The sequence below is a fragment of the Babylonia areolata genome, chromosome 2 (assembly GCF_041734735.1).
Source record: "Babylonia areolata isolate BAREFJ2019XMU chromosome 2, ASM4173473v1, whole genome shotgun sequence".
In the NCBI taxonomy this organism is placed as follows: Eukaryota; Metazoa; Mollusca; class Gastropoda; order Neogastropoda; family Buccinidae; genus Babylonia; species Babylonia areolata.
In genome coordinates this window covers 64717276-64726229 of record NC_134877.1, presented here as the reverse complement: position 1 = coordinate 64726229, position 8954 = coordinate 64717276, and positions in this window count along the sequence as shown.

Sequence of the window (8954 nt, the reverse complement as noted above, 5' to 3'; positions counted from 1 at the left end):
TGAAATTTGTCATTAAGGACAGTAGGTCCACAGGAATGACTATTCGAGAAAGAAGATTAAACAAAAAAAACAAACAAAAAAAAACTACTCGACTCGCTAGTCGATGGCCCTGACCCTTCAGCTGAACAAAAAGAAAAACTCAGACTGATGACTAACCGCAACACATGAACACGACATGGAACAAAAACCCAAAACCAACGTTTCTCCTCCCCTACGACAAACTCCGCATGGATGACGTCAATATCTATGCAATTACCAATGATTTGACGTCAATCATTCTTTGTGCACCAAAAATCCACTTTTTGGCACCACATCACCACATGAAAGACAAAGGTTACAGACAAAATCATTCGAAGCAGTCAGTTGGTCTGATGCAGATTGCTCAATAAAACAAAAGCTTTACCTTCCAAGTGAAGCAGGTTGTAAACGTAAGGATACTCCACAAACACGACATTGACTACCCCGAACACAGTTACTTCCCTGCATCACAATACAGCAGCAAGCACACGTGTGGAATGCACCAATTATGACTATATATATACACACACACATATATATATACATATATATATTTTTTTTTTTTTAGAGAGGAGATAACAATTCGTCTTCCCAGTGCTGAGAGACAGAATGGCCTAGCCGTGTAAAATTTCGAGAACCAGAAAAAGAAAAATAACAGAACAAACACATCTTTTGCTCAGTGTGACAATTCCCCCGCCTCAAGATTTAGAACAGTATGTTCTAAATCAACAAACAAAACCTCACACTGAGCAGGATATACAAACAACCCAGGACCTGCACCAACACGAATTAGGACCTCACAACCGACTCAGATAATCGGCCACCAAATTTTCCCAGCCAGGAATCGCCTGGACCTTGAACTGAAAAGGTTGCAGTTGAAGAGCCCAGCAAGTGACTCTTCCACTCACCGACTTCATCTTGTCCAGAAATTGTAGGGGCGAATGGTCTCTCTGAACGATGAATGGGGTCCCATAAAGGTAGGACTGAAACTTTTGAATCCCCCATACCACTGCCAAACATTCTTTCTCAACGACTGGATAATTCTTTTCAGCTGACACCGTAAACAGGACTGACAATATCGACGAATGTCGTCACACATGCCAGGCCAGTAAAAACTATCCCTTATTCTCTCACGGGTTTTCCTGACCCCGAGACGCCCGGACATAGGAATGTCATGTCCCAAACTCAACACAGCGTGACGCAGCTCCTTGGGAACGCACACTTGCGTCGACTCTCCTTTAGGACCTTGATATCGTCGCATCAACACCCCACCTTTCCTAAAAAATGATGCGTGTCCGTATCCAGTGGCCATCTCTGCACCAGAGTCACAATCTTCCCTGGCTCGTCTCAAAGACTCATCCCCTTCTTGCATGAGAGCCAACGTGTCAGGGGTGGTTTCCAAAACGCATTCTTGGACAGGCAAAACCTCTTGTGCCTGACCTTCTTGCCTCCTCTGAGCACAGGTTCGCACTGCACTGACCAAAGCCGGGTCAGCATACACGGGGACACTCGTCCACACGGCCTCTCCAGGCCTACGTGTGAAGTTGCCGATGAGGACATCCTCCACAGGACTGGCCATCACCAGGACCTCTACCCTTCCCTTTATGAAAGGCGAATCCAGATCTATCACAGCTACGGGCAAAAGACTTTGGCACTGTGACGAAGCCAACACCACTGGCACCGATTCACCTGTAAAAGCTGAAGCTGAGACCAGCCGTTTTGCCACTACCGTGTATCCTGCTCCAGTGTCCCGTAGCCCTTCCACTAACATGCCATTTACGTTGACCATGCACCGAGGATTGTACTGTTTGTTAGCACAGGTGCCACAGAGAGTAGGTACTACTTGGCTCGAGGCTTTAAATCTGTTGCGGACCAACTGAATGGGTGCAGGCTCTGGACAATGACGAGCCAAATGTCCTTCCTTTTGGCAGTTGTAGCACACTACAGATGCCCTTGATCCTGATGATCTTGGCATCCTGGAATAGGTATGATCATTCCCCCCATTGTTCGGGTTACTATTTTCAGGACTACTGTTTCTCTGGACCATTTCTGTTTGACAATTTCTCTCTCCAAGAGACTGTTCCTGTCCATTTGACCCTTGCTTGTCTCGCTTAGCCTCTCTGCCCATTCTTTTGGCTTCTGCCAGAACAGTGGCTTCTCTTGCTGCATCATCAACAGTAGACGGACGTGATCTTTTTACCTCAACTATGAATTCAGAACTGAGCATCTGAAAGAACTGTTCCTGCATCAAAAGATCTTTGACGTCCTCCACGTTGTTTTCGTTCTTCCCTGCTGTCACGCACCATAACGAAAACCACCGCCTCATCCTCTCGAGTAGCTGGGTGAACGTCTCAGCCGGTTCCTTTTTGATATTTCGAAATTTTTTCCGGTAAGCTTCAGCGTCGAGACGGAAATGCTGAAACAGTGCGGTCTTGACCGTATGGTAGTCAGTCAGTTCTGTAGGGGACAATCTCAGTACTGCCTCTCTCGCCTTGCCCCGCAGAAGGGGAATTAATCGAGTGGACAGAGATGAATCATTCCAGTGACAGAGACCAGCGATACGCTCAAAGTGGGTGATGAATGCGTCAACATCATCATCATCTCCCAAAGGATCTAGGTGGACGTGTTTTGTTTCCTCAACTTCCAACTGTCTACATCGATGTTCCGACTGGGCCTGCATTTCCTTTTCTTTGAGCTGTACCTCCTTGAGTTTAATTTCTAGCTCAGCCTGCTTAAGAGCCTTCTCTTCCTCGTCTTTCTTTCTAAGGCGGGCTTCTTCTCTCTCTTCTTTCTCTCTAAGGCGGGCTTCTTCTCTCTCTTCTTTCTCTCTAAGGCGGGCTTCTTCTCTCTCTTCTTTCTCTTTCTGCCGAGCAAGCTGTTCCTGTCTGGTGACTCTTTCTTCCTCATTTCTCATAGACTCGGTGATGAACTTGGCCAGTGCCTCGCCCTGAAGTCCCATTCGTGCTCCCAGCTGACCTAAGTTCACATACATGTCCTCTCGAGCAGGAGCAGAACCCGCCGGCCTAATTTCAGTCTCCTCAGTAGCCATAATGTCGTCCGGATTATATTGTGGGGTCGCACGGGTATGACGAGGCATAAGCTTTAGCAAGCCGACGCGTTTCTAGTTTTTATACAACTGACGGGGGGGGGGGGGGGGGGGGGGGGGGGGAAGAGTAAATATTCAGCCGAAGCTTCAATAAATAAGTAATTTGTCAACCCCAGATTCCAATCAAATCAAGCCACATCTACCGCCCAAAGCCCAGCCAACCGGTGGGGCTATTGCCACACGTGTGACTATACTAACACATTCCCTGGGTAACAATATTACTCACAAGGGAATCAAATATAAACCAAACGAATATCCTCATTCGTGACCACCTTGCCCTGAACTGAGCCAGTACGAATGCCCATCCACAATCGACTACAATCATCAAACTACAATTTGTTGTAAAACAATCCAACATAAACTGGCGTCACTGTCCCATCTCCCTGACATGAATGCAATTGCAAAAACTGTCATATCACGTATCCACCTCAGTGAGGATATATATAACAAACCAATCAAGAATCAACATCAACCACCAAAGAGCAACTCCAAATCGAAATCAAATTCATTACCACAAAGCAAAGAAATGCATGAAGTAATTGACACACACCCAAGTGCAAGTGTGTGCATACACATGTCATACCATATGATATATACATGTAAACATGGTGCCAGACACAATGCATACACAACACTCAACAACACAAGTTGACAAGCCCTGCCCAGCAATATATAGCTAGGGGAGGATACTACGTACAGCCACCCGGGACTATCGTACACGCCCGCCAAACACCCACTGCTATAACACTAATGATCAAGACAAGGACACCCCTCCCTCCTGCCCCCCTAACCTATATCCTAACCCAGCTAAACAAATCCCAACACACACTAACTAAAAGTACCCCGCATCTCCACCATTTGTCACGGTCGCTAAGCCGAAACTTATTTCCCTTTCCCAACCCCCCCTAACTGATGACACTCCCACACAATGACACTAACAAAAACAAAATAATATGAAGCCACAGATAAAAGAAACAAATGTTTTTATACTCAAACAGCCAATTGTAATGAAAGCAAAGAAAATACACTTACATATATATATATATATATATATAAACTATTGATACACACACGCACGCCCTTGCACACACACACACAAATCACGAAATAAAGTCAGCCATGGCGTTGACATCAACGATGGTAGAATAGCTGACAACGTCAATGAAGACTGAAGTGAAGACGACAAGGACGAAGATGCAGCGAAGACACCGATGATGATGAAGAGAAAGCAACGACGACAACAACCATAGACAACGACGACAGCGACGACGAAGTGAAGACAACGACGACGACGACGGCAGCAGGGGCGCAGGCTAGGATGACGGCAGCAACAGATGATGAAACACGCCTGCAAAACACGCCCCAGACAACGTGCACACAACACAATACACACGCTCTGTGTTGACAAGGAGGGTGCACAAATAGGTGACGTCTTGTTCCTGGCCTCAGCAAAACACAAACACAAGCGATGACAGCACAGCAGCTACCTCATCGAGAGGCAGGAGACACTTCCGAACGAAAGAATAAAGAAAACCTGGACTTGACCCGCTGATCAAACCAGCACGAAGAGAAAGCAACGACGACAACAACCATAGACAACGACGACAGCGACGACGAAGTGAAGACAACGACGACGACGACGGCAGCAGGGGCGCAGGCTAGGATGACGGCAGCAACAGATGATGAAACACGCATGTAAAACACGCCCAGACAACGTGCACACAACACAATACACACGCTCTGTGTTGACAAGGAGGGTGCACAAATAGGTGACGTCTTGTTCCTGGCCTCAGCAAAACATAAACACAAGTGATGACAGCACAGCAGCTACCTCATCGAGAGGCAGGAGACACTTTTGAACGAAAGAATAAAGAAAACCTGGATTTGACCCGCTGATCAAACCAGCACATAGAATTAGCACCGACACAAACTTGCCAATGTCATGGTTGACCAGATGGCTAGGCACTCAGCTACATGAAATTTGTCATTAAGGACAGTAGGTCCACAGGAATGACTATTCGAGAAAGAAGATTAAACAAAAAAAACAAACAAAAAAAAACTACTCGACTCGCTAGTCGATGGCCCTGACCCTTCAGCTGAACAAAAAGAAAAACTCAGACTGATGACTAACCGCAACACATGAACACGACATGGAACAAAAACCCAAAACCAACGTTTCTCCTCCCCTACGACAAACTCCGCATGGATGACGTCAATATCTATGCAATTACCAATGATTTGACGTCAATCATTCTTTGTGCACCAAAAATCCACTTTTTGGCACCACATCACCACATGAAAGACAAAGGTTACAGACAAAATCATTCGAAGCAGTCAGTTGGTCTGATGCAGATTGCTCAATAAAACAAAAGCTTTACCTTCCAAGTGAAGCAGGTTGTAAACGTAAGGATACTCCACAAACACGACATTGACTACCCCGAACACAGTTACTTCCCTGCATCACAATACAGCAGCAAGCACACGTGTGGAATGCACCAATTATGACTATATATATACACACACACATATATATATACATATATATTTTTTTTTTTTAGAGAGGAGATAACAATTCGTCTTCCCAGTGCTGAGAGACAGAATGGCCTAGCCGTGTAAAATTTCGAGAACCAGAAAAAGAAAAATAACAGAACAAACACATCTTTTGCTCAGTGTGACACCATGGTGGAATCTATTAAACAGACCATGGTGGAACTACAGTTTATAAAACAAACCACTCTGGTCACTTGGTTATTGCGCCCGCCTGTGTCAGTGTGTGTTCTTGAACACTAGATTATAAATCTGTTGTGACAGGTTCAGTTTTCAGTTTCTCAAGGAGGAACTGCGTAGAATCAGCTCTATCCGCCACTATCTCTTAACCGATGCAACCAAGACACCTGTATGCTCTCTGGTTCTCTCAAGATTGGATTACTGCAACTCTCTTTTGGCCGGCCTTCCCAAATATCTGTTAGACTCCAACGAATTCAGAATAACGCTGCCAGACTCATTTGCAGAGCTTCTAAATTTGACCATGTCTCTCCTCTCCTTCAGTCTCTCCACTGGTTGCCTGTTTCTGATCGAATAGACTATAAGCTATCCACTCTGACCTTTTCTGCAGTCAATGGATCTGGCCCCAAATGTCTTTCTGAACTCCTCCATATCTATACCCCGTCTCGCCAGCTCCGTTCTTCCTCTGATACTCGACTTCTCAGGATACCTCACGTCAGAAGTAAGACCTATAGACACAGATCATTTTCTTTTGAATCGCCAAAGACGTGGAACAAGCTCCCTGATAACCTCCGTCATTCTGATTCCCTCGCATCTTTTAAATCTCGTCTCAAAACTCACCTTTTCCCTCAGCAGTAAGTTCAACTGTGGCAGGTCCACTTCCTTTGCGTTAGCTGTGCTTGACTATGTATGTATACATATGTATGTGTACATAACTACATGCATGTATATGAATGTGTATTGTGTGTGCGTGCGTTTATGTAAGTTTGTGCCTGCCTATGTGTGCGTATGTGTTAGGGTAGCTGTTAGATACACATGTATTGTTAAAATGTATATATGCAGTGTGTGTGTGTGCGTGTGCGTGTGTGTGTGTGTAGTCATATTTTGGTGTGTGTATGTAACATAAATGTAATGTTTTATGTTAACAAAGCGCTTTTGTAAAGCACCTAGAGCAGATTTCTGGATAGTGTGCTATATAAGTATCCATTATTGTTATTATCATAAGGTGTCGCTGCGTTGGGACGAAACTGCATACGGAGGATATGGATTTATGGCAGACTGGACAGATTTCAGTGCACTGTAGACCAAACATGGCTGCCAATATGGAGGGTTGAATATGATTTTATAGGATTAAATGAACCAACCGTTGAGGGTTCTAAAGCATGACCTCTCTGCTATCAGTCCATGCTGATGTGCTTGCATTGTCTTGATTTTATTCATAGCAAGTTGCTGGCTGTTGAAAACTTGTGCATCTGTCCTTTGCATATCTTTTTCTCCCCATCGCATTAGGGAAGGTGTGGGAACAGTGTCTTATTGCGAATGATTCGAATACCACCCCACTTCAAAGCGTTCTTAACGGTTGTATTCCATAATTTAACGTTTGCTTCGACCTTTTTCTGTTTTACTGCCGACCAAAGTTACAAACGTGCTCTCAAGATCCTAAAAATCAATGGACTGAAGCAAGCTGTTGGACTTGACAGTTTAAAATGATAGTTGATTTGATCGGGTATGTTGAATGAGCATTGCCAGTGCTGGGAGAATTTAAGAAAGCATGTTTGTGACAGATCAGAGCGTCAGTTTTGACACGCATCTGCAAAATAGTGTCGTTTGCAATCAGACCATCGGATATTTTGACGTGAGTCTATTTGCGAAGGATGTTGCATAGCTACTGAGCCCTCTCAAAAGGGTGCGAAGTGGGGTGTGTGTGTGTTTAAATGTTTGTGTGTATGTGTGATCAAAACCAACAATACAACAGTCTGGTGCGATGTTCCAATAATAAGTTATGTGTAATGACTTCAAGACCTGCTTCTGTTTTGATTGTCAAAGCAATCGTTCGCAATTCGACTTGCCCGTTCGCATTTACCCTCGGGCACCCCTGCCATTTCAAATGTCGACAAAACGTTGAAAAGAATGAGCAGACGAACTTTTACTGGTGCAACCAGTTTGAGAAAGCCTTCGAAAAGAAAAGAACTACGTTTGACTATCGTACGACATGTTATCTTTACAGTACACACGTTGAGCTGGTCGCTTCGACTGGATCGTTCGAAATTACCCATACCTACCCTACTATCACAGTATCAGGCAGAAGGTATTGCATTGTGCTGTTTATTAGGCAGAAGGTACTGTATTATGCTGTTTATTAGGCAGACGGTATCGTATTGAGCTGTGTATTAGGAAGAAGATACTGTATTATGCTGTGATGTTAGGCAGAAGGTATTGTATTGTGCTGCTGATACAATATTTGTGTCATGTAACAAACAATACGGAAATCTGTGTTATGTTCAATGAGATCAGGAGCAACTCCCAGTCATGATGTTTATGTGACAAGTCTACTATTACAGAATCGTAACAGCAAATAAATTACCAGAGAATAAATACGTAAAAAAACCAAAACAAACAAAAAACAAAACCCAACCAAGCTCTGTTAAAGTATACAGTGTGTAATCAAAAAGAGCAGATCCAACCAGCTACAATGTTTAATGAAAACCACTGATGAGACACTTGTTTAATTCTTGTATGTCAATGTTTTACACAAACCTAGAATTAGCTCTCAAAGCCTGAGCCCATTGGTTTTGTGTTCTTCAGTTTAACATATATCCACATACTGTGATTTCAGACGGAAAAAAATCTATGTACAAAGGAGCGAGAACCTAGAACAAAATTAACTGTAAACGTAATTAAATCAAATATCCAACTGGACTGCAAGTCCATTTTTCAGAAACTTTTAACTGCAGTACAAAATCATCACCTTTAAACGATTTGTCCAAAAATGTAGGTAGAAAAGGCTCACTTTCGAAATGAACACGCATATTTGAAAGTAGTCATCCACAGTAACATTTTTACTGCTTAGTTTAATCCTTTTAACTTAAGAGATGGTCTACCTTAATTTTGATATACTGTAGTGAAGGTAAAACTGAAAATATATTTGATCTTCACATACATTTTTGGGGCACTTCCTTGGGTTTATGTAAAGGTCAGGCTTCTGCTTTTCTTCTTCTTATACACAGCTGATGTGGGGTAGCATGTATGGATCAGTCATATGTTTTTACAACTCTTGAGACTGAAAGTGACCAGACAATCGACTCCAAGAATGAATTCAATGCAG